This window comes from Cherax quadricarinatus, chromosome 11 (genome assembly GCF_038502225.1).
Source record: "Cherax quadricarinatus isolate ZL_2023a chromosome 11, ASM3850222v1, whole genome shotgun sequence".
Classification (NCBI taxonomy): domain Eukaryota; kingdom Metazoa; phylum Arthropoda; class Malacostraca; order Decapoda; family Parastacidae; genus Cherax; species Cherax quadricarinatus.
The window spans coordinates 38,003,793-38,030,585 of record NC_091302.1 but is presented as its reverse complement, the minus strand read 5'-3'; the positions used below and the strand labels follow the sequence as shown (position 1 = coordinate 38,030,585).

Here is a 26,793-nt window from a genome sequence, read left to right as displayed (position 1 = left end):
AAAAAGTCAGACTTATTTCCATTAGGGTCCTTTGCACAGCGGAGTAATATGTAAATCTTGTGCTTAGTTTGCCCGAAATGCATTGCATAGTTAGTGACTTTCTTCTGCTGGCTAATATTCCTTCCTAGCAATGTAACATTGCCCAGTGGGGTCCGATGAGACCCTCTGTGACCTCTAATTTTTTTTTTTTGCATTACCTCTTAATAAGATGAGCTGTGGGAGCACAATAAACTAGCCACTCAAACTTGTGCTTGCATTTGTATTTATTACTGTATATATTTACTGTAACTTCTTTGTAGGGCTTATAAAAAATAAAACTTTTCAAGTTAGACAAATTTAGATTTAGAAAGGATTTAGGAAAGTACGTGTACTGGTTTGACCAGTTATGGACTAGTGGAACAAGTTGAAGAACGTTAGATACGTCTAAATATTGGTTGGATGGGTATACGAGGTGTAGTTGGACCTGCCTGGCATGAACCACTAGACCTACAGCAGTGTATCCATGTTATGTATCCCACATGCATGTTTGTGGTGTCTGATGAGTGCTTGTGTGTTGTTCCCATGCATCAAAAAACGAGTGCATGTGACCATACGAGTTTGGGTATATGCTTCTCCCTGAGTGAATGCTCCTTTGTGTTTGTGATGTACTCCCACGAGTGAGTGCATGTGTGTATGTGGTGTCCCCAGATAAAGACATGCTGACCAGTGTGAAGACTGGTGTCTAGAGGAAAGTTTGGAGACAGATGGCACCACCAAGGTAGCAGACGATACACTCGTCCGGATCACCTGAGGCTGGCTTCCCCACCCATCTCTCTTACCAACCTCACACTCACAAGATGATCTGAGTCCATCCTCCAGGTGGAGAGAACTGTCTCTGTGGGTGGGTGTCAGCTGGGGTGGGAAAAGGGGAAGAGGAGATTGGAGGAAAGTGTGCGAAGTAATGGAGGAAATTTTAGATATGACGCAATACACGAACACTACTTGGATTTATTTACGTCTGCTTGGCATAAAAGGCAGTGACTGAATATGACTGGCTGATGATCCCTTCTCTCTACATTCTGCCACTCTCCTGTTCTCGTAATCTACCTGGTGAGCTTGAAAACCTAGTGAAGTACTACGAGAAGGAAAGTAAATGATATTTGTTGTGTTAGTGGTGTGTGGGTGGCAGTCACCCTCCACAGGTGACACCAGCTAGTTTGTTTATCTATCACTCATTACGCTCATGTGATTTTTAATTGGCTGGAAACATTTGTGATTGACAAAGTTGACTTGGCTCGCCTGTGTTGATCATGACAGTGAAATTCACAGTTTTCTTGATAATGGTAATCGTGAAGTTGGTAATAATTAAGTTGGTGTATTAGTATGGTGCCTCACAGATATATATTTTTACCAGTTTTTCGACACATGATAGGTACAGTGTTCTACATAATAAATCTTATAAATGCAAAAATAGCATGTCATAAATAGTGATAAAAATTAAAGCTGCAGGACTGGACTGCAGTACCTTCTGTTCCCACACTGGTTGACCAAACTTTCATTAAAAATTACAAGTGCTACCCTCCCCTCCCCTACCTGGGAGCGCATTTGATTACCTGCCAAGTTCTATATGACTCCTATGGGTTTAGTGCTTGGCTAATACTCGGACAAGGCCCTTGCCAGGGAGAACGCAGTTGTTATTTATTTTTTAAAATACGAGTAAACAATCCCCTAGCAAAAAAATTTTCATTTGTGCAAATTATTATGTTAGATTCTGTATTAACAAAAATTATATGTATTTTGGCTAGAGTGCAGCACCTCAGGAATAATCAACAGTTAGTATCGAGTCATGTGACATAAATAAGTTTATTTAGGTACAGGTACACACAGTTACAATTATCATACATAGTGTAAATTACCTAGGATAGCCCAGATAAGTCAAAGTGACTTATTTCCATTGGGGGCCTGGCCAGTCACTGTTCACAGTGAACATTAAGAAAGACTTACCATTTCCACATCTGCTGATAGAGGAGAAAGTTTATATCATTTTAAGAAATTTAAATTTATTTTTTGTGTTGTAACAATTCTGCATCCTACAATGTGAATACAAGGTACACCACCATTGAACAATATTTAAGTACAATATTTAGTTATGTTAGGTTATTTTATGTTGAGTTATGTTTCTTACCATTTACACAAAATAATGTCCATGGCAAAGTCCACTTAATATTAGACATTTAAAGAAATCAATTATTGCTCAACTTAGACAAGGACCTTAGAGAGAGAGAGAGAGAGAGAGAGAGAGAGAGAGATAGATAGAGATAGAGATAGAGGTAGAGATAGAGATAGAGATAGATAAAGATAGAGATAGATACTGTATTTACCTAGTGCTACCCTGTGAATAATGTAATAACTTGACTTAGCCATGTGCACTGTTTTGTAATTTTGACAGTGAATATGTGTCAACAGCTGACAAGTCTAGAGTGATAAAAAAAAAAAATAAAGAAAATGAAAGAATACAGTGGGACCCTTGGTTATTGGTCGTAATCCGTTCCATAAGGCCGGCCTAAAACCAAAATGGTTGATAACCGAAATAATTATTCCCATAAGAATTAATGTAAATACAATTAATCCGTTCCAGACACCCAAAAATATTCACAAAAAAATAAATTTTTTAGAGATTAATTATAGTTTTACATACACAAAACAATGAGAATTAAATAAAATAAATACATGAACAGTTAAATCAGTATTACATATCTTTATTGAAAACTGTTGTTGGCTAATGGAAGATAGGAAGGAGGGAAGAGGGAGGAGAGTTTATTGTTTGAAAGGGGAATCCCCCTCCATAAAGACTTCAGGTATCAAAGCCTTATCTGGGGTTACTTCCCTTCTTTGTCTTTTAATGCTATTAGGACCAGCTTGAGGGTTACTGGACTCCTGTTGCACAAAATATCTGTCCACAGAGCTCTGTTTCTGGCATCTCTTTAAGATTTCCCTGAGGTGGGACAAGGTTCTGTCACTTAACCTGTTGCAGATGTAGCTTGTTTCAGCTTGGTCAGGGTGATATTTCTCAGCAAAAGCTTGCACCTTAATCCACATTGCACAAATCTCCTTAATCTCTGAAGAAGAAACCTCCTTCACTCCCTGTACCTCCTCCTCCTCTGAAGCAAGTTCCTTAGCTGTGGTCTGTTGCTGTTCCAGATGAAACTCTTGCAGCTCTTCAGTGGTTAGCTCTTCCCTGTGGTCCTCCACCAACTCTTCCACTATGACCCCGCCTCCTCCTGCTTTGCCTCACCTGACTACAGTATATAAGCCACTTCTACGGCCCTATGCTGTACTTTCTACAAGACTGATAGACTAAACACTTTGACTCCAGGCTGAGGGACTGATTGCCTCAAGCTCCTCCTCTCCTTACACTCTTCTGATTTGTATTGGACTGATGAAGCTACTGTGTGGCAAAATGTTTCCTCAATAAATATTCCCATATGTTGCATAAGTGTCTCGATTCTTCAACTTGTCGGTTTTCAAAACCATTCATCACATCTGTCAGACACTGCATGTGATGTAGTTCAGCTGGGCTTGTGAGGTCTCTAGGGAGACCTAATTATATGGTCACCTTGCCTTAACGGGGCAGTGAATATTACTATTCTACTCAAACACAGTTTATTATTAAGTCTTTGTACAATAATATATTTGGGAACAGGAGTACATTATTGTGTTTAGATAAATGGGGTGGTATGTATAAGCAGTGAGACAGGGAATACAATCAACTTGACCAAAATGAATATAACTTACAATATAGTTCAGAGGACAGTTCACCACAGGAACTAAGCCACAGGTCCCAAGACCTATACAGCACGAGTACTGCTCCAAGCCAGTACTCTGCCCAATGTCTCCAACAGAGAGCCCCGTCAGATAAGAGCTCTGCCCCACGCTGCAGCTCTGCTTGACTCTCCCTGCTCAGAGCTCTGCACACAGCAGCCGCTCCGCTCGAAGTCTCTCGATCATGCTCTTCCTTGGGCTTATATGGTGGTCCAAGCACCCTCCACAATGAGGTGTACACCACATGTATGACCTGACGCCGAGATCTGACGCCAGTGACGAACAAAGGAGCTGAGACTTTAGCCGAAAAGGCGTGGCTGCTTAGCCACTTGCCAAGGCAAGGTGACCATATAATTAGGTCTCCCTAGAGACCTCACAAGCCCAGCTGAACTACATCACATGCAGCATCATGGGAACTTGATACAAAGAATTCTTCAAAACTTGTCCAACCTTTGGACGAAGACCTACTTCGACTAGTGGATGGTACCACTATGACCCCACCTCCTCCTGCTTCGCCTCACCTGACTACAGTATATAAGCCACTTCTACGGCCCTATGCTGTACTTTCTACAAGATTGATGGACTAAACACATGGACTCCAGGCTGAGGGACTGATTACCTCAAAACTCCTCCCTTTCTTACACTCTTCTGATTTGTATTGGACTGATGAAGCCACTGTGTGGCGAAACATTTCCTCAATAAAGATTCCCATATGTTGCATATGTTGCAATGGAGGATATTGAAATGATTTCTCCAGAACTCTCTTAGGGTCAAATCTGTGTCTGAGGTCACTTCAAAGCACCTTTGAAACACTGCTTTGGTGTACAGATTTTTGAAGTTAAAAATGACTTGCTGGTCCATGGGCTGGATGAGAGGAGTGGTGTTAGGAGGCAAGAACTTCACTGTGATGAAATGGAATTCCACAGACAATATATCTACCAAGTTTGGAGGATGAGCAGGAGCATTGTCCAGTACCAGGAGGCACTTGAGTGGCAATTTATGTTCCAGGAGGTATTTTTTCGCACTTGGGCCAAACATATCATTCACCCACTCTTTGAAAATTTGCCTTGTGACCTATGCATTATTGTTAGCTCACCACATCACACACAATTAACTCTTGAAAACATTGTGTTTCTTGAACACTCTGGGATTTTCAGAGTGATACATCAGTAAAGTCTTCACTTTGAAATCCTCAGTAACATTAGCACAGAACAGAAGAGTAAGCCTGTCTTTCATAGGCTTGTGTCTAGGCAGGGCCTTTTCCTCCTGCATAATGTAGGTCCTCTTTGGCATTTTCTTCCAGAACAGGCCTGTTTCATCACAAATGAACACTTGTTGGGGGAGGAATCCTTTAGCCTCTATGTACCTGGAGTTTACCTGGAGAGAGTTCCGGGGGTCAACGCCCCCGCGGCCCGGTCTGTGACCAGGCCTCCTGGTGGATCAGAGCCTGATCAACCAGGCTGTTGCTGCTGGCTGCACGCAAACCAACGTACGAGCCACAGCCCGGCTGATCCGGAACTGACTTTAGGTGCTTGTCCAGTGCCAGCTTGAAGACTGCCAGGGGTCTGTTGGTAATCCCCCTTATGTGTGCTGGGAGGCAGTTGAACAGTCTCTGGCCCCTGACACTTATTGTATGGTCTCTTAACGTGCTAGTGACACCCCTGCTTTTCATTGGGGGGATGGTGCATCGTCTGCCAAGTCTTTTGCTTTCGTAGTGAGTGATTTTCGTGTGCAAGTTCGGTACTAGTCCCTCTAGGATTTTCCAGGTGTATATAATCATGTATCTCTCCCTCCTGCGTTCCAGGGAATACAGGTTTAGGAACCTCAAGCGCTCCCAATAATTGAGGTGTTTTATCTCCGTTATGCGCGCCGTGAAAGTTCTCTGTACATTTTCTAGGTCAGCAATTTCACCTGCCTTGAAAGGTGCTGTTAGTGTGCAGCAATATTCCAGCCTAGATAGAACAAGTGACCTGAAGAGTGTCATCATGGGCTTGGCCTCCCTAGTTTTGAAGGTTCTCATTATCCATCCTCTCATTTTTCTAGCAGATGCGATTGATACAATGTTATGGTCCTTGAAGGTGAGATCCTCCGACATGATCACTCCCAGGTCTTTGACGTTGGTGTTTCGCTCTATTTTGTGGCCAGAATTTGTTTTGTACTCTGATGAAGATTTAATTTCCTCATGTTTACCATATCTGAGTAATTGAAATTTCTCATCGTTGAACTTCATATTGTTTTCTGCAGCCCACTGAAAGATTTGGTTGATGTCTGCCTGGAGCTTTGCAGTGTCTGCAATGGAAGACACTGTCATGCAGATTCGGGTGTCATCTGCAAAGGAAGACACGGTGCTGTGGCTGACATCCTTGTCTATGTCGGATATAAGGATGAGGAACAAGATGGGAGCGAGTACTGTGCCTTGTGGAACAGAGCTTTTCACCGTAGCTGCCTCGGACTTTACTCTGTTGACGACTACTCTCTGTGTTCTGTTAGTGAGGAAATTATAGATCCATCGACCGACTTTTCCTGTTATTCCTTTAGCACGCATTTTGTGCGCTATTACGCCATGGTCACACTTGTCGAAGGCTTTTGCAAAGTCTGTATATATTACATCTGCATTCTTTTTGTCTTCTAGTGCATTTAGGACCTTGTCGTAGTGGTCCAATAGTTGAGACAGACAGGAGCGACCTGTTCTAAACCCATGTTGCCCTGGGTTGTGTAACTGATGGGTTTCTAGATGGGTGGTGATCTTGCTTCTTAGGACCCTTTCAAAGATTGAAATCTTGCCCAAATTTTTCAGTTGCACATTTATCAGAACTTGCAGCCTCTCCATGCCTTACCACAGTGTATGCCACTATGCTTCTTAACCCTTTGACTGTCACAAGCCCCTTTCTGAGACTGTCATTTTATGTCACAAAATTTTTGGAAAAAAAAATTATTTTTTCTTATGAAATGATAGAGAATCTTTTCCTGATGATAATGACACCAAAAGTACGAAATTTGGTTGAAAACTCACGGAATTACGCTCCTACAAAATTAGTGGTCTCGGCGACATATATGCATCGGCGATTTCGCTGACTTTGAGCCCTGTTTTAGGCCAATTCCATTGTTCCAGTTGACCAAACTCGTAGCTATTTCTTTAGAACTCCATTTTTTCTATCAGTTGAGTACAAGAAACTGCCCATTTACCGATTTGAACTACCCAATAAAGTGGTCAGAAATTGGCAATTTGGCCAATTTCACGCATACAGTGGACCCCCGGTTAACGATTTTAATCCGTGCAAGAGGGCTCATCGTTATGCGAAATAATCGTTATGCGAATGAATTTTCCCCATAAGAAATAATGGAAATCAAATTAATCCGTGCAAGACGCCCAAAAGTATGAAAAAAAATTTTTTTTACCACATGAAATGTTAATTTTAATACACACAAACTGAAAAAGGCATGCACAATTAAATGACACTTACTTTTATTGAAGATCTGGTGATGATTGATGGGATGGGAGGAGGGGAGAGCATTATCTTCTTACTGTTTAGAAGGGGAATCCCCTTCCATTACGACTTGAGGTAGCAAGTCCTTTTCCGGGGTTACTTCCCTTCTTCTTTTAATGCCACTAGGACCAGCTTGAGAGTCACTGGACCTCTGTCGCACAACAAATCTGTCCATAGAGCTCTGTACCTCCCGTTCCTTTACGATTTGTCTAAAATGGGCCACAACATTGTCATTGAAATAGTCACCAGCACGGCTTGCAACAGCTGTGTCAGGGTGATTTTCATCTATAAAGGTTTGCAGTTCAACCCACTGTGCACACATTTCCTTAATCTTTGAAGTAGGCACAATGGATTCCACAACTGGCATAGGCTTCTCAGGGTTAGCCCCAAACCCTTCAAAATCTTTCTTAATTTCCATACTAATTCTCACCCTTTTTACCACAGGGTTGGCACTAGAAGCTTTCTTGGGGCCCATGGTCACTTATTTTCCAGAAACAGCACCGAAAACACTGTAATAATACGAAATATTCCGAGTGTATGCTTGGATGTTACCGCGGAGGCTGGCTGGTAAACAATGGGACGGCCGGCACATGTGAGGCTGGCTGAGGGCACATTGGACGCGTCTCGGACGAAAATCGGTAAGCGGGTTTTTAATCGGTATGCGCGGCAAAAATTTTGCGATAAAAGTAATCGGTATGCGGAAAAATCGCTATGTGATGCCATCGTTATGCGGGGGTCCACTGTATTAAAAAGATGCCAATTTCAAAATAGGGTCCAGAATAAATAATGTAGACATTCCTAGCACTAAAATAACATCTCCTCTGTTCATTAGTCACATCTCTAGGCCCCTCTTATATTACTATTGCTTCCTATTTTTATTTTTTATTCATACAAAAAATACAAAATTTACTGTTATGCAGACTACTGCATTATTGTAAAAATGGTATAAATAATATCAGTGCACTAGTGAAAGAATATTAGACTCCCCAGTTGACGTGTATTGGATGTGTTGTGTGATTTGCTTACTCCTGAACATTGGTAAAAATCAAACATTTCCGCTAATTTGAGCTCAATTTCTAGGTCATTTTCATCGTGAAACTAACAGCACCTTTCAAGGCAGGTGAAATTGCTGACCTTGAAAATGTAGAGAGAACCTTCACGGCGTGCATAACGGAGATAAAATACCTCAATTACTGGGAGCGCTTGAAGTTCCTGAACCTGTACTCCCTGGAATGCAGGTGGGAGAGATACATGATTATATACACCTGGAAAATCCTAGAGGAAATAGTACCGAACTTGCACACGAAAATCACTCACAACGAAAGCAAAAGACTCGGCAGATGATGCAACATCCCCCCAATGAAAAGCAGGGGTGTCACTAGCACGTTAAGAGACAATACAATAAGTGTCAGGGGCCCGAGACTGTTCAACTGCCTGTCAGCATACATAAGGGGGATTACCAATAGACCCCTGGCTGTCTTCAAGCAGGCACTGGACAAGCACCTGAAGTTGGTACCTGCCCAGTTGGGCTGTGGCTCGTACGTTCGATTGCGTGTAGCCAGCAGTAACAGCCTGGTTGATCAGGCTCTGATCCACCATGAGTCCTGGTCACAGACTGGGCCGCGGGGGCGTTGACCCCCGGAACTCTCTCCAGGTAAACTCCAGGTAATCAAAATCATCTCTATTTCTGTAATATGTTTTCCATTTTATCACCTGAGATCATGAAAATGAGAATACAGTGATAAATACTATATGAAAATACACCTCAAAGTCAGCATTTTAATCCCAAAAAATGGTCAGTTTTTTTTTTCTCATTATGCACTGCGTGCTGCAGGATTTTTTTTTGTGTGGTGCACACTGACCACACAGCCCCATTCTCTCACATGTGAGCCTACCAACTTTTTCTTGCTTGATTTGAAGCCGCTAGAATTTATGCGTATTAATACGTCCGAAACACTGGCTCATAAGACGTATATATACGACCAAAACAATCAAAGGGTTAAATAAGAACATAAGAATGGAGGAACGCTGCAGAAGGCCCACTGGTCCATACAAGGCAGGTCCTCATCAAAATGACATCTACCCAAAGCTATCCAAGAATTTATTCCTGTACCCAATGACACAAATCAAACCCAGCCCCTCCCACTCATATATTTGTCCAATCTCTTTTTAAAGCTGCCCAATGTCCTAGCCTTAATTACCCTACTGGGAAGATTGTTCCACGCATCCACAACTCTGTTAGAAAACCAGTACTTACCTATGTCCTTTTTAAATCTAAATTTATCCAACTTAAATCCATTATTCCTGGTTCTTACCTGGTTCGACACCCTCAGTACTTTATTAAAGCTACTCGCAGTTCTTGCCCCGATAAAGCTGCTTGGGAGTTTGTTCCACATATCAGCTTTGTTGACAAAGAAGTGCTTCTCTACATCCTTTCTAAGTCTAAAATGTTCAACTGAAATCCATTGTTGTGAGTCCTGTCTTGGTTAGATACTTTCAGCAAGTTTAGTCTTTATTTATTCATGTTTTCCATTTGCATTGCAGTACTGTATGACCCTTATGGGTTTAGTGCTTAATAATAATAATAATAACAATAATAATAATAATAATAATAATAATAATAATAATAATAATAATTTCCATTTGTAAACTTCAATAATATCACCCATAATTTTACATTTTTCCAGAGACTGCAAATCCAGTATTTTCAGCCTTTCTTTATAGGAAATGTTTCTGATACATGAGATCAACTTCATCATCCATCTCTGTATATTTTTGGTGCATTTACATCTGTTGTGAAATATAGAGACAAGAACTGAGCAGTGTAATCTAAATGAGGCCTTACCAAAGATGTATAAAGTTGAAGTATAAACTTATGACTTATATTATTAATACTTCTTGATATGAAGCCAAGAATCTTGATACAGTGGACCCTGGCCTAACGATATTAATCCGTTCCTGAGAGCTCAACGTTAGGCGAAATTATCGTTAGCCAAATTAATTTTCCCCATAAGAAATAATGGAAATCAAATTAATCCGTTCCTGACACCCCAAAGTATGAAAAAAAAAAAATTTTTACCACATGAAATATTAATTTTAATACACACAAACTGAAGAAGACATGCACAGTTACATGACACTTACCTTTATTGAAGATCTGGTGATGATTGATGGGATGGGAGGAGGGGAGAGTGTTGATGGTGCTAGTGTTTAGAAGGGGAATCCCCTTCCATTAGGACTTGAGGTGGCAAGTCCTTTTCCAGGGTTACTTCCCTTCTTCTTTTAATGCCACTAGGACCAGCTTGAGAGTCACTGGACCTCTGTCGCACAACATATCTGTCCATAGAGGCCTGTACCTCCCGTTCCTTTATGACATTCCTAAGGTGTTTCACAACATTGTCAGTGTAATAGTCATCAGCATGGCTTGCAATAGCTGTGTGAGGGTGATTTTCATCAAAAAAGGTTTGCACTTTAAGCCACATTGCACACATTTCCTTAATCTTTGAAGTAGGCAGCTTCTTCAATTTCTCTATCCCCTCCTCCGGAGCAGTTTCCTCAGGTCTGGCCTCATGCTGTTGAAGATGATCTAGCAGCTCATCAGTGGTTAGTTCGTCATTGTCCTCCTCCACCAATTCTTCCACATCCTCCCCACTAACCTCCAACCCCAAGGACTTCCCCAATGCCACAGTGGATTCCTCAACTGGCATAGGACTCCCAGGGTTAGCCTCAAACCCTTCAAAATTCCTTTTGTCTACACATTCTGGCCACAGTTTCTTCCAAGCAGAGTTCAAGGTCCTCTTAGTCACTTCCTCCCAAGCCTTTCCTATAATGATTACACAATTGAGGATGCTAAAGTGATCTCTCCAAAACTCTCTTTGAGTCAATCGAGTTTCTGAGGTCACTACAAAGCAGCTTTCAAACATAGCTTTTGTGTACAGTTTCTTGAAGTTTGCAATGACCTGCTGGTCCATGGGCTGCAGGAGAGGAGTGGTATTAGGAGGCAAAAACTTTACCTTAATGAAGCTCATTTCCGCAGAAAGTCGCTCTGCCACGTCTGAAGGATGACCAGGAGCATTGTCTAATACCAGGAGGCACTTAAGGTCCAATTTATTTTCCAGGAGGTAATTTTTTACAGTGGGGGCAAATGCATGGTGTAACCAGTCATAGAAAAAGTCCCTAGTGACCCATGCCTTACTGTTTGCCCTCCACAGCACACACAAATTAGCCTTGAGGACATTGTTTTTCCTGAACACTCTGGGAGTTTCAGAGTGATACACCAATAAAGGCTTCACTTTGCAATCACCACTAGCATTAGCACACATCAACAGAGTAAGCCTGTCTTTCATAGGCTTATGTCCTGGGAGTGCCTTTTCCTCCTGAGTAATGTAGGTCCTGCTTGGCATTTTCTTCCAAAACAGGCCTGTTTTGTCACTATTAAACACTTGTTCAGGTTTCAGTCCTTCACTGTCTATGTACTCCTTGAATTCCTGCACGTATTTTTCAGTCGATTTGTGGTCCGAACTGGCAGCCTCACCATGCCTTATCACGCTATGTATGCCACTACTATGATTCTTAAATCTCTTAAACCAACCTTTGCTGGCCTTAAATTCACTCACATCACCACTAGTTGCAGGCATTTTTCTTAATTAAATCCTCATGCAATTTCGTAGCCTTTTCACATATGATCACTTGAGAGATGCTATCTCCTGCTATCTGTTTTTCATTTATCCACACCAATATCAGTCTCTCAACATCTTCTATCACTTGCAATCTCTGTTTCAAAAACAAAGTTGCACCTTTGGCATGAACAGCTTCCTTGATTGCCGTTTTCTTGGCCACAATAGTAGCGATGGTTGATTGGTGTTTTGTGTACAACCTGGCCAGCTCGGAGACACGCACTCCACTTTCATTCTTAGCAATGATCTCTTTCTTCATATCCATAGTAATTCTCACCCTTTTTCTTTATAGGGTTGGCACTAGAAGTTTTCTTGGGGCCCATGGTGACTTAATTTGCAGGTGCAATCACTAAAAAGGCTGTGATAATATGAAATGTTCCGATTGTATGCTTGGAAGTGACCGCGGTGGCTGGCTTGTAAACACTGGCACCCACGGAACAAGTGAGGCGGCCTCAGGCCGCACGTGGACGCGTCTTGAATGAATCGCGTTGAGTGAGTTTTTTAGCCCTAGCCGAGGCAAAATTTTTGCGTTAAAATGTATCGCTAGGCTGATTTAACGTTATGCTATGCCATCGTTAGGCAAGGGTCCACTGTACCTTTATTTACAGACACTTGTGCAGTGCACTTTATACTTTAAATTCCTGCTAACCAGAACTACTAAACTCTTTTTTTTTTTTTTTATGCATTCAGTTTGACCAAGATTGACATTAGTATTTAGTTGGTACACATCATAGTTATTTTATTTTTGTAGCATTAGAACTTAAATTTGTCCACATTGAACGGCATCATCTACTTCTCCGACCACAACATCAACTTACCTAGGTCATCCTGTAGCTTTCTAATGCCCTCATTTAAAATGATCTGTGTATTTTAGTGTCATCAGCAAACTTATGTTGACATTTGTTTCCTTATCTATGTTGAGGTTAGGCTGATTAGGTTGTAATTGGAACCCAAAAACCTATCTCCCGCCTTGTAAATGGGTATCACATTGTCATTTTCCACTTATCTGGTACAAAACCTGTTTTAAGTGATCTGTTGAAGAGACTAGTTAAAGTTTTCCTAAATTTCTCTACATTCCTTTAGAGCCCTGGAAAACAGCTTGCCAAGCTAGCTGACTTGTCTGGTTTCAGTCTGACACTTTGTCTGAAGACCATATCACTAGTGACTGATCTTCCATAATTTATTCTCATCCTGATCTGTATAACGATTAATCTCTCTGATTTCGTTGATATCCTCTTGTGTAAAAAATATTGAGGAAAAAGTATTAAAAATGTACACATTTCTATCACAAACTGTAAGCTGACCTGAGTTACATTTAAATGGGCATATCTTTTCCCTAATGTTATGCCTATATATCCGTAAGAAATCCTTTGGTTTGACATTTGATTCCATTATAACTTTAGTTTCATATTTTCTTTTTTTCTGACCTCGTATTATATTTTTTTCTGACTTTTCTCTCTAATTGAATACCTGGTATGTTGGTCAGTAAGATGACCTGTTTTGATTTGCTTAAATATATTGTTCATCCATTTAGGGTCATTTATATTTGATTAATTTCTCTGTGAGGAATATGTGCAACTTGGCCAGCTTTTAAAGCACTTTTGAAATAGTGATATTTATTTCTATCACCACCCTCTTTCCAGCCTTCTTAATGATAATCCCTAGTCAGGTTACCACAATTTGTAGCAAAAAATTGGATACTTTATCATTATTAAACTAAGTGATTTGTGATGGCTTTCTTCAAGCTTTTCACGATCATTTATCAAAAATTTCTTGTTTGCCAGAACCAAGTCAAGCAGGTTGTCATCTCTGGTTGGTTCTGACACAGCTGGTTTTAAAAGGGAGTTCTGGACCATTTCTAGAAATTTGCATGACTCAGTATTGCCTTTCAAATTTTTCCAATCAGTTTGGTTAATGTTAAAATCTTCCATTTAAACTACATTTTAAAATCAGATGCTTTAGCAGTTTCTTCACATAGACATTTACTGGGGTTACTGTCTAGGCTTGGAGGTCTTTAAGATCACAGTTACGATTAGCTTTTCATACACTTTGAGAAACTGCAACTATACAGGTTCCATGTCTGTTCCTTCTGCCTTTATATAATTTCTGATGGAATCGTTTAAATTTTCCCTAATGTGCATAACAATTCTGCCCTCTTCCCTTCTGACTTTACTAATGTTGGAATAATTCATATGCCTCTGTGGCATTCAGCAGGCAAGTCTCTATTTTTCAGATAGAAATAGGTCTCAATTATTACCTTAGTGCATCTTTTTTATTTTTTGCATGCTGGTTATTTGTATAATCGTAGACTTTTATACATTTAGACAGGGGCTGCAATTAAGACACAATTATTATAGGCATACTGTATGTTGGACATATTTTCATGATGCTCTTACAGTATACAATACAGTACAGCTAATTCAAATTCAAAGTTTATTCTCTATAAGGATTACAATGCTGAGTTTACAGAATTTGGGTATTGTGTGGTTTACATGTAGTAAAATAATAATTACAGAGTGTACCACTAGAACACCTAGCATGGCTAGGCATTTCGGGCAAACTTAGTTTAAATCTTAAATTTAAAATATTACAAAGTATGAGGTAAGTTGGTATTATGGCTAAGTGACTAAATACTAGTTTGTGAGTTTAGCAATGTGAATGCTTTTGTTTTGGCACAATACATAGTTTCAGTATTGGAGAATCACAGGCCAACTTATGACTAGTTAGGATTCATTATTTTAAGATTGAGATTGATATTTCTTTTTATGGTCAAATGGGTGAGTGAGTGTAAGTGTGAACCACCAGGTGGTATTCGTGTAATTAGTTGACAGGGTGTATCAGGGAGATAAGATGTTTTCTAATGGCAGTTTTGAAGGTGATGAATGTGTCTGCAGTTCTAGAGTTTTCAGGTAGGGTGTTCCAGATTTTAGGGCCTTTGAAATACATTGAATTTTTGTAAAGGTTTAGTCGGACACGGGGAATGTCATAGAGATGTTTGTGTCTGGTGTTATGCCTGTGGGTTCTGTCACAACTATCAAGAAAGCGTTTTAGGTCAAGGTTAATATTGGAATTTAAGATGTAGATTGCACAGTAGTAAGTGTGGATGTACTGAACAGGGAGTAAGTTTAGATCTATGAAGAGTGGGGGTGTGTGTTGCCAGGGATGGGATTTAGTGATTATTCTTACTGTGGCTTTTTGTTGGGTTATTATTGGCTTTAGGTGTGTTGCTGCAGTTGATCCCCAAGCACAAATAGCATAGGTGAGGTATGGATAAATAAGTGAGTGGTACAGTGTGAGAAGGGCATTTTGCGGCACGTAGTATCGTATCTTGGAGAGGATCCCAACTGTTTTGGATACTTTTTTGGTTATGTGTTGGATATGGGTGCTGAAATTCAGGTTGTTGTCGAGGTATAGTCCTAGGAATTTGCCCTCATTATGTCTGACAATTAGAGTGTTGTCGATCTTAATGTTAATTTGCGCAACTCCTGCTCTGCTACCAAACATAATGTAGTAGGTTTTGTCAGTGTTAAGCGTAAGTTTATTGGCTGTCATCCAAGTCGATATTTTGATCAGCTCCTCGTTAACAATGGTGTTGAGGGTGGCAAGATTAGGGTGAGAGATGACATAAGTCGTGTCGTCAGCAAAGAGAATGGGGTTCAGGTGTTGGGATACGTTTGGAAGATCATTGATGTATATGAGGAAGAGCAGGGGACCAAGGACACTTCCCTGCGGAACTCCAGTATCAAGTGGCCGTGTTGTTGATGCTGTGTCTTTAATGGTGACATACTGATACCTATTAGTAAGGTAAGATTTGAAATATGCAAGCGCATGGCCTCTTATACCATAATGGTCAAGTTTGTGGAGTAGGATGCCGTGGTCTAATGTGTCAAAAGCTTTTCTTAGGTCAATAAAAATTCCTAGTGGATGTTCCTTATTTTCCAATGCTGTGTAAAGCAGATCTAGCATTTTTATGATTGCATCATTAGTGCTTTTATTTTTCCTGAATCCAAACTGGCAGGGGTTGAGTATGTTTTGTGCCGTTATAAATGAATATAGTCTCCTGTGCACGAGTTTCTCAAAGATTTTGGATAGCAGTGGTAAGTTTGATATTGGCCTATAGTTGTTTAAATCTGTAGGGTCACCACCTTTATGTATTGGTGTAACCCTTGCCATCTTGAGTAGTTTCGGGAAGGTGCTAGTTTCAAGTGACTTGTTAAAAAGTAATGAAATAGCATGCGAAAGGACATGGGCCGCTCGCTTGTACAATAATGGTGGGACATGAGACAGATTCCCTGAGTTATTTTTAAGTGACTTTATAATCTCGGTGACTTCCGTGGGCTCAGTTGGTGCAAGATAGAAGGAATTTGGGAAATTCTCACCTAGGTAGTCCCCGGCATGGGCATTGGTATGTGGGATTTTATTGGCGAGATTAGATCCTATGGTTGAGAAGAAGTTGTTTATCTTGCTAGCTGTGTCAGTGGGATGCAGTGGTGTTTCATTAGGTTTAGTTAGGACAATATTCTTGTTTTTTTTCAGTTTGTGGGTCCCTAGAATCTGAGAGAGTGTTTTCCAGGTCTTTTTTATATCTCCTCTTGTGTCAGTGAATCTACTGGAGTAGTATAGTTGTTTGGCTTTCTTTATTACTTTGGTGAGAACTGATGAATGGTGTTTAAGAATATCTTTGCATATTAAGCCCTGTCTATATTGCTTTTCATATTGGTGTTTCTTATCAATGGATTTCAGAATGGTGCTGGTTAGCCATGGGCAACCAAGTCGTTTGTTTGTGATCTGTTTCGTTTTTATAGGACAATGTTTGTTGTATAGTCTAAGTAATTTGTTAAGAAAAATGTCTGTCCAGTCATCAATACCATTGGCCTTGGAGAATTCTGTAGGCCAGTCAACAGTCTCTAGGTCAGCTGTGAACTTCCTTATTGAGGCCTCGTCATGGAGTCTAAATGAAACTTTGTTGTATTCAAGTGGTGGTTTACTAATATTTGTCAAGAGGAAGGTAGGGTAGTGGTCTGTAGTGCTATTTGTGATTATCCCTGATTTAAGGGGGGCTAGTATATTGGTCCATATGTGGTCTATTATGGTTGCACTTGTCTCAGTGAGCCTGGTTGGTTTAGTTATTGTTGGTATGAGAAGTGTGTTGTTCATATTGTTGATGAAATCAGTTACAGGCTGATCATCTAGTAGGCCAAGGTTGATGTTGAAGTCTCCAGCTAAGAGAAGGTGGTGCTTATTCATTTGTCTGTTTGTTATTAGTGCCTTTAATTTCTCACTGAAATTTGGGATGTTTGTGTGGGGTATCTGGTAAATGGCACCGATTGTTATAGGCATCTTAAGGTTTTTACAGTAAAATTAGCAAAAATATATTCCCCATATTCATCACTAAAGCAAGTGGTGCTAATACAAGATAATTGGTTAGAGTAATAGATTGCAATACCACCCCCAACTTGGTATGGTCTGCAGTTGTGGATTGCTGTGTATCCTGATAGAGGGTAGATATCTATTATGTCCTGCTTAAGCCAGGTCTCAGTAAGAATAATGCAGGAGAAGGGTGTCTTTAGTGATTCAAGGAGTGTCAGGAGGTCATCATAGTGTTTGCTTAAGGACCTGATGTTGTAATTAAGTACTGATAGACTTTTGACATTGTTTAGGATAGTGCTGGCTTGTGATGCTGTGTAATAAAGGCAGTTACTTTCCAATAGGTTTTGATTGGGTGTCAGATTATGGAGGTTTAGATCAGGGTCAACGTGATCAATCATATTCTAGGTTTAAATTATGGTTATTTATATCCTGAGTTGTGTGTTGAGTTTTAGTACTGATATCTGTAGTGGTGGGAAGTTTGGACAAGTATATAGCTAAAGCATTTTGGTCATATAGAGTATAGTCACTAATACACATAATGAAGTTGATGTTGTCTATGTGTTGTGCTGGAATGAGCTAAAGTACAACTAGGTATAAACTAATAATATAAAAATACAAATTAAAAATAGCACAAGTCTCTCACTTGTAATTGCACTAAGATCTAATACATCATATTTTCCTCTTTCTGTAGCATTGCAGTTCTAAAAGTTTTGCTTCCCACTAAAGATGTAACCGAGTATGTATCTGTACTTAGTTACATATTGCGACACATGACTTTAAAATTTACCTTTGTTTCAGAGGGCTCGGCTCCAGTACCTTGGGCCTCTTGGGTGTTAACTATACCTGGGCCTTTTTATTGTGTTGTGTTACAGCTGTATGTACTTATGAAGGTGTTGAGCTATAACTCTTGGACCTCTTGAGCTACAGCTCCTGGACCTCTTTGAGGGTTTTGAGCTACAATTTCTGTGCCTCTTGAGTGATGAGCTGCAGCCCCTGGGCCTCTTTAGGGTATTGGGCTACACCTCTTAGGCTTCTTGAGGGTGTTGTACTGTATTGCTAGGACATCTTTAGGCTATTAGGCTACAACGGTTAGGCATCTTGAGGTTGTTGAGCTGCAGTGCCTGGGCCTCTTCAGGGTATTGGGCTACAGCTCAAGCAGTGTTAGTGGCCTGTGGCTATTGAAGGACAGGGAGTACCTCTTCATTACACAGCTATTGAAAAACATTTAGCTGTTAGAAGTTTAATGTAGTATGCTCTCCATCCAATTTTTTTTACCATTATTATGGTGAATTGCAGTTATGTTTACTATATTGGAAACCTTATTACACTTAATACAGTGTAATAAAGAAAATACCAGTTAAAAGTTTATTATGATATTCTTTATGAATATGTTATGCTTCTTCATGGCTCATCATTATCATTTGCCGGAAATGCCTCGGCATGATAGTGGCTATCTTTGTACTTAGCAAATCAAAATTATAATTACACATTGTAACCTTTACAAAGAAATAAAATTATTATTATTATTATTATTATTATTATTATTATTATTATTATTATTATTATTATTATTATTATTATTATTATTATTATTATTATTAATTAATTAATTAACTGGGATTCAGAAGGTACATGGAGAGATGTTAAGGTTAATAGCATGAGGAAAGGTGTAAAATTAGAGTGATGGAAAGTGGTGAAGTTGGCACACTAAGTGATATAGGTGTCATGGTGGAGTTGGCAAGTAAGTTGCAGACACTTGGAATGCAGTTAACACTGAGAAGATATGTGTTGTGGTGGATATAGCAAGTGGGCTTAATATGCTTAGTGTTTGGGAGACAAATGTTGTGGTGGAGTTGACAAGTTATGCACATTGGTAATGTGTTTAGTACTGGGGAGGTGTTATGGTAAAGTTTTCACCCGGCAGGTGGGTGTTGTAGTAAAGCTTGGGAGGTGAGTGTTATGGTGGAGTTGTCACTGGGAAGGTGAGTGTTGTGGTGGCATTGGCAAGTAGAGTGAATTCTCTAATTAATGGACTAATAGGGAGGAGGGGTGTATGATATTGTTGATTATCTGAAACTTATGAATTGTGAAATTAATTTTCATGATTGTAACAAAGTCTTGCATCAGCAGGCTTGATCCGATGTTACACGAAAACAACCAGACACTAAGAATATGGGTATTGTAACCTCTACTACTACAGTACAGTACTGTTCTGTATAGTAACTTTATAGCACTGTAAGTAATTAACAGTAATTTTACTTTCTTTTTCATGGTGGAGAGATGAGGTGTAAACTGTTGTGATCGATAGTTGTGACTCGGAATAATTTATATTCTGAGTGAGAGGAGATGTAAAGCTCTTTCAGTGAAAATGTTGATGGCTGAGAAGACATCAGACTCAGCCTTCTTTATTAGTTCAAGTTGCTGCTTAACCTAGTATGGCTTACGTACCAGAGTTATTGATGTACTGTACTAGTACGTGTAAATTCTAGCGCCTTCAAATGTAGCGAGAGAAAGCTGGTAGGCCTACATATAAAAAGATAAGTATGTGGTCAGTGTGCTCAGTATAAAAAAATTGCAGCACACGGTGCATAATGAAAAGAAAAAACTTTGACCGTGTTTTTGGTTTAAAACAGTGACTTTGCACTGTATTTTCGTATGGTATTTATGGTTGTATTCTAATTTTCCTGGTCTCATTTTATAGAATGGAAGACATATTATAGAAATTGAGATTATTTTGATTGGTTTCACAATGAAAAGTACCCTGAAATTGAGCTCAAAGTAGCAGAAATGTTCGATTTTTGCCAAAGTTCAAAAGTAAACAAATCATGCCACGCATCCAATACACGTCAACTGGTGAGTCTAATATTCTTTCACAAGTGCGCTGATATTATTTATACCATTTCTACACTAATGCAGTAGTCTGCATAACAGTACATCTTCTATTTTTTATGAGAATAAAAATTCAAAGTGGAAAGCAAAAGAAATGTGAGAGGGGCGTGGGAACATGACTAATGAACAGAGGATATGTTATTTTAGTGCCAGGAATGTCTGTCTTGTTTATTCTGGACCCTATTTGGAAATTGGCATCTTTTGAAATTTGTGTGAAATTGGCAAAATTGCTGATTTCTGACCACTTTATTGGATAGATGATATCGGTAAATGGGTGGTTTCTTGTACTCATTCGATAGAAAAATTGAGTTCTAGCGAAATAGTTATGATTTTTGTTGACTAGTACACTTGAAATTGGCCAAAAATAGGGCTCAAAGTGGGCGAAATTGCAGTTACGTAAACATTGTCGAGACCGCTAACTTTGCAGTTGAGTGTACATGCCAAAATCCCCTTGTATGCAGAGCATTGTGGGCAGGCTTAAAATTAACTTAAGATTAACTAAGCAATGATATATTCAATGGTAAAAATACAGTAAACTAATTACAACATGAAGTACAAATGAGTATTTCAAATAAGAGGCTTTATAGTTGTACAAATTTTTAGCACATTTGATGAATTACTGAGCATTCAAGAGAATGGAGTATTCTATTAGGTAATGTAATTACAAAAAAACATAGTTTGATAGGGTCACAGGTTATACATTTATGAGACACAGTTATTAATCAGTATTTATTTAGGTGTGCGTGAGTAAGTGGTTTTTAAGAAGAGTCTTGAATTGATAAACAGTGTTTCTTTTATATTCACAGGTAATGAATTCCATATTTTTTACCTTTTATGTGCATTGTGTTTTTACCTAGTGTGAGATGGACACGAGGAACATCAAAGAGTGACCTGTGCCCTGTGTTGTGGTCATGTGTTCTGTTGAGGTTGGTAAGGAGAAGTTTGAGGGGAGGGTTTATTTCTGAGTTAAGTGTTCTATGTATGTGTAGGTACAATAATAAGTGTGGATGTTTTGTATGGTGAGTAAGTTTAGAGTTTTGAATATTGGTGAAGTATGCTGCTTGTAGTGGGAATTTATCATTCTAACTGCAGCCTTTTGTTGGGCAATTAATGGTCTGAGATGGTTTATTGTTGTTGAGCCCCATGCACAAATTCCATAGGTGAGATAGGGGTAAATGAGTGAGTGATATAGGGCCAGGAGGGCTGACTGTGGAACATAGTACCGTATCTTCGATAGTATGCCTACGGTCTTGGAGATTTTCTTGGAAATGTGTTGTACGTATATGTGTTTGAAATTTGAGTCTGTTATCAAGGTGAATTCCTAAGAATTTTCCCTCTGTGAGCTTAGTGATAGGTGATCCGTTTATCATTATGTCAAGAGGGACATCTGTGGTTCTGTTTCCAAACTGTATGAAGTAGGTTTTGTCAATATTGAGAGTAAGTTTGTTAATCATCATCCAGGTAGATATTTTCTGTAATTCGGTATTTACAGTATTGGCTTGCATGATTGGGCTTGGGTGAGAGAAGACGTATGTAGTGTCATCTGCAAATAGTGTGGGTTTGAGTAGTTGCGATGCATTTGGTAGGTCGTTTATGTAAATGAGAAAGAGAAGAGGGGCCATGGACACTTCCCTATGGGACACCAATTGTAATTGGTTGTGTGGAAGAGTTAGCTCCATTTGTGTACACATATTGGCTTCTTTTGCTAAGGTATGACTGTAGGTAGTTGAGGGAGTGCCCTCTTATACCATAGTGCGACAATTTTATGTGCTGCAAATCATGGTCAACTGTATCAAAAGCTTTATGTAAATCAATGAAAATCCCAATGGGACCTCTTTTTTCTCGAGTGCAGTGTATATTTGTTCTAGCATGTGTATAATAGCATCATTCGTATTTTTATTAGGTCTGAACCCAAACTGACAGGGGTTGAGTATGTTGTGGGAGATGAGATAGGAGTAGATTTGCTTATGCATTAATTTTTCAAAGATTTTAGAGAGAGGGTATAAGTTGGATATTGGCCTATAGTTATTCAAGTCTGTTTGATATCCTCCTTTATGTATCGGGGTGACCCTCACTATTTTGAGAACTGTGGGGAAGGTAGAGGATTCGATGGATTTGTTGCAGTGATTGGTGACAGCACTTGCGAAGCTTTTTTGTATATAAAGGGTGGTAAGGTATTTAAATCTCCTGTCTTGTTTTTTAGTGTGTTGATAATAAGGGAGACTTCTGTTGGGTTAGTCGGAGCTAGGAACAGTGTGTTCGGGTAGTTGCCAGTGAGGTAGTCATTGGGTGGAGTATTTGAGCTTGGGATTTTATCAGCAAGGTTTTTTTCCTATGGTGGAGAAGAAAACATTGAGTCTGTTTGCTGTTTCAGTTGGTGGGAGTTGGGGTTCATCTGGTTTTGTTAGTTTGATTGCTCTGTTTCCTGATATCTTTTGTGTTCATAGAATTTCAGATAGGGTTTTCCAGGTCTTTTTTATATCACCTTTTAAGTTGGATAATCTGTTCTCATAATGCAATTTTTTTGCCCTTCTTATCAGGCTGGTTAGGATTAATGAGTAACATTTTGTTTGGTCTCTGGTTATGTGACCCATTCTATACTGTTTTTTGTATAAGTGCTTTATATTTATGGATTTGAGGATGCTAGGTGTTAGCCAGGGACGGTTCAGTCTCTTAGCTCTCTTAATGACGTGTGTGAGAGTGTATGTGTGAGAAAGCACAAACAATTAACTGGCTTGGGCAGCCTATAGATCAGGGAACAGCAGAATCAGACAGATCTTGGTTATGGCCACTTTGGTCCATACTGTACAAACATCAGGGTCATTGGACATGGTTTGATGATTCAGAAGACAGCCAGACACTATTGCTATAAAAAAAAGTTGGAATTAAAGACTTTTTTTTCCATTTTGTCCTGTATTTTCATTTGTTCTGCCAATTTTTTGTTTGTAATTGCTGAAATTGCTTAAATGGAGGTCTGTTTGCTATATGTTGCAAACCTACGGACATGATTAAGTGGGTGTTGTATAGGATTATCTGTGATGTTTAGACCTGGACAGATTTTACAAGTAATCAGTCTTGTTAACCCTTTGAGGGTTTCGGACGTACTAGTACGGCTTACGCGCAGGGGTTTTTGACGTACTAGTGCGCATAAATTCTAGCGCCGTCAAATCTTGCGGGAAAAGGCTGGTAGGCCTAGATGTGAGAGAATGGGTCTGTGTGGTTGGTGTGCGCGGTAGAAAAAAATCTGGGACCCAGTGGTACATTGTGGGAACGCCATCTTAGTACACAATGTCCACCGTGCCTCGCGGTAAGAAGTTCCTCACTCCTCGGCGAATTGGGACACTTTTGTTCCCCAGTGACAGTTCTAATACAGATGGAAGTGCCAGTGAAGATGAGTTTCAAGGTTTTGGTGAGGTTTTGACCGAAACTAATGACCATAATATCGGTAATAGTGAGGAAAACCCAGATGACCCTCAGCCTTCCACCTCTGGTGCTGGGCCGTCTTGTTCACGTTCAGTTGTCCTAGAATCAAAGAGGAAACTCCTATTTTCCCAAATCCCAGACTCAGATGAGAGCATTTGTGATGATAGTGATTATAAACTACAAGCTCTTGAAAACAGTTCCAGTAGTGATAGTGAAGTGCAATATTCCCCAGTGAAGCATCAGTATATACGACGATATATGCACTCTGGTAGTGTGCCATATGCTATTCCAAGGGGAAGGAGTACATCCCGTGGCTGTACAACAGGAACAGACAGTGAAAATGACGATGATAGTGTTGCAATTGGGATGGAAAATGTGCATGGTGGTGGTGGTGGTGGTGACGGCTGTGAGGCACCAGCAATGGGACATGCTGCCACCCATGCCGCTGCCTCAGCTGATCTACAATAAAGGCCACCATCCCCCACCCACTCACCACACCAGCCTCCACAACCACAACCTCCACAACCACAACCACCTGTCATTGTCCAGTACCCACCAGCAGACCACACCTGGGATTGGCAGGAAGCTAGCAATTTTGTTCCAAATGCCCACCAGTTTGATGACAGCCAAAGTGGAATACGGCCATCTTGTACACTTGTGAACAATGCCACTGAACTGGAATGTTTCAAGTTATTCTTTGACGAACCCCTGATCGAAAGTATTGTCATGGAAAGCAACACATACTACGAGTACACCATGGCAAACACAATACTTTCACCAAAATCACGTCTACACCAGTGGAAGGAGGCAACTGTGGCTGAGATGTATCTTTTCTTTGCCACAATAATGCTTATGCCACATGTGTATAAGCACAAAGTGAAATCATACTGGTCAACAGACCACCTGATTGCAACCCCAGGTTTCAGTGATATAATGCCAGTGAATCCATTTGTGCTAATGTTACGTATGCTTCACTTCTCAGACAAAACCAGGCCTGACAGAAACGACAGGTTATATAAGATTAGGCATGTGTTTGTGTATCTGAAAGAGAAATTCAATATGTATTTTTATCCCTTCAGGAAGCTTGTAATTGACGAGTCTTTGATTCTGTTCAAAGGAAGACTCTCTTTCAAGCAGTACATACCAAGCAAGAGGAAACGCTTTGGTATAAAGTTGTTTGTGCTTTGTGATTGTTACAGTGGTCTGGTATTGGATATTATTGTGTACACTGGAAGTTATACATTGCAAAATACCAGGAAGTTAGTGGGCATCTCTGGTGATGTGGTTAGAACAATGATAAAACCATATCTTGGTAAGGGGCATATATTATATACTGATAACTGGTACACAAGCCCCTCACTCAGTGATTTTTTGCGAGTGAATATGAGAGATGTGTGTGGCACAGTGCGTGTAAATCGGAAACATATGCCCAGGTTTGACGCTGGCACTCGTAGAGGTGAGGTGCATGCGTTTGCTGCCAATGACATCATGGCATTTCGGTGGCATGACAAATGAGATGTCACACTGTTGTCATTAGTTCACCCTAATGAAATGGCAGACACTGGCAGGCAGCATAGAGAGAGCAATGAACCCATTCTAAAACCTGCAGCTGTGATTGATTACACCTTCAATATGCGTTCAGTGGACAAATATGACATGCAGATTGGGTTTGCTGATTGTGTTTGCAAGAGTTATAAGTGGTACATAAAACTCTTTTTCCATCTTCTGGACATTTCCATGCTCAATGCTTATAATATGTATAAGATGAGGACCAGAAACAAACCACAATACGGTGAATTCTGTTTATCTGTCATCAGACAAATAGTATTCAAGTACCAAGGAAGAACACCTGCAATAGACCGCCCACCAAATTATCAACAACTACCTTCTCGTCTGAAGCATGATGATCACTTCCTGGTAAAACTGCCTGCTACTGCTTTCAAGAAAAAGGCTCAGAAGAGGTGTTACGTCTGTGCACATACAAAAAAACGCACACAACAACGCAGAGACACTCGTTTTATGTGTGAGGAGTGTAAAACTCCACTGTGCATGACACCATGTTTCAAAGACTTCCACAGGCTGCAGAACTTCTAGAAACATTCCCTGTGACTGTATATGTGTATATAAAATATAGAAAAATAGTAATAAATAACATTTCATATCGTTTGTGTAAATATTTTATATAAGCAAAACAATGACAACAGTGTTTATGCCCTTATTGTGTAGTATTGAAGAAGAAAAAACTTACAAAATACTGATCATATTGGTCTCAGAGGCCATAAACATTACTTGGAAAAAGAAAAATTAAAAAATAATAGAAATTAGTACATTATAGGTACTGGGAGACGGCAGTCGGCGATGTTGCCACATTGTCCCCCTTTTTCATCAACTTCACGCCTCCATATCTCCGTAAATATTGATGGTAAAAATTTTTTGTTTAACCTATAATATTTAGAAAAAAAAAACTTTTTTTCATAAGAAAAAATAATTTTTTTTTTTGAAATTTGGCCGACCCTGAGAACGAGTCTCTGAGAAAACCTGTCGACCCTCAAAGGGTTAATAAACGAATTTGCCAATCGAAAATATTCATTAAATAAAAATTTTGTGTCAACGATCTTCAGATGTTATGTTACAGTACAGTAATTAACCCTTAAATGGTCCAAACGTATATATACGTTTTTTCAACATCTGAAAGTATGTAAAAAAATGTAGATCTTCTTTTTTGTTTTACATTTGAAAACGTGTAAAAAAACTTATATTTGAAAATATGTAAAAAAAAAGTAGATCTACTTTTGTAGCACTACGAATTTGAACGTCGATCTGTTTGGACCGTTTAACCCTTTGAGGGTTTCGGCCGTACTAGTACGGCTTACGACCCAGGGTTTTTGACGTACTAGTACGCCTAAATTCTAGCGCCCTCAAATCTAGTGGGAGAAAGCTGGTAGGCCTACATATGAAAGAATGGGTCTATGTGGTCAGTGTGCATAGTATAAAAAAAATCCTGCAGCACACAGTACATAATGAGAAAAAAAAAAACTCAGACCGTTTTTTTGGAATAAAACAGCGACTTTGCACTGTATTTTCGTATGGTATTTATTGTTGTATTCTAGTTTTCTTGGTCTCATTTTATGGAATGGAAGACGTTA

General features: G+C 39.6%; 1 protein-coding gene across 5 annotated transcripts in view; it reads left to right on the top strand.

Annotated features, from left to right (window-relative positions):
- The first annotated feature begins 345 nt into the window (after window positions 1–345).
- The window catches only part of LOC128687596 (uncharacterized), a 213,115-nt gene continuing 186,667 nt past the window's right edge, over window positions 346–26,793 (top strand). For 2 of the 5 annotated variants that reach the window (XM_053775140.2, XM_053775137.2), the window contains exon 1: window positions 897–1,089. The gene's annotated coding sequence lies outside the window, so the exon portion shown is untranslated. The other 3 variants (XM_070083980.1, XM_053775139.2, XM_053775138.2) reach the window with 3 other exon arrangements.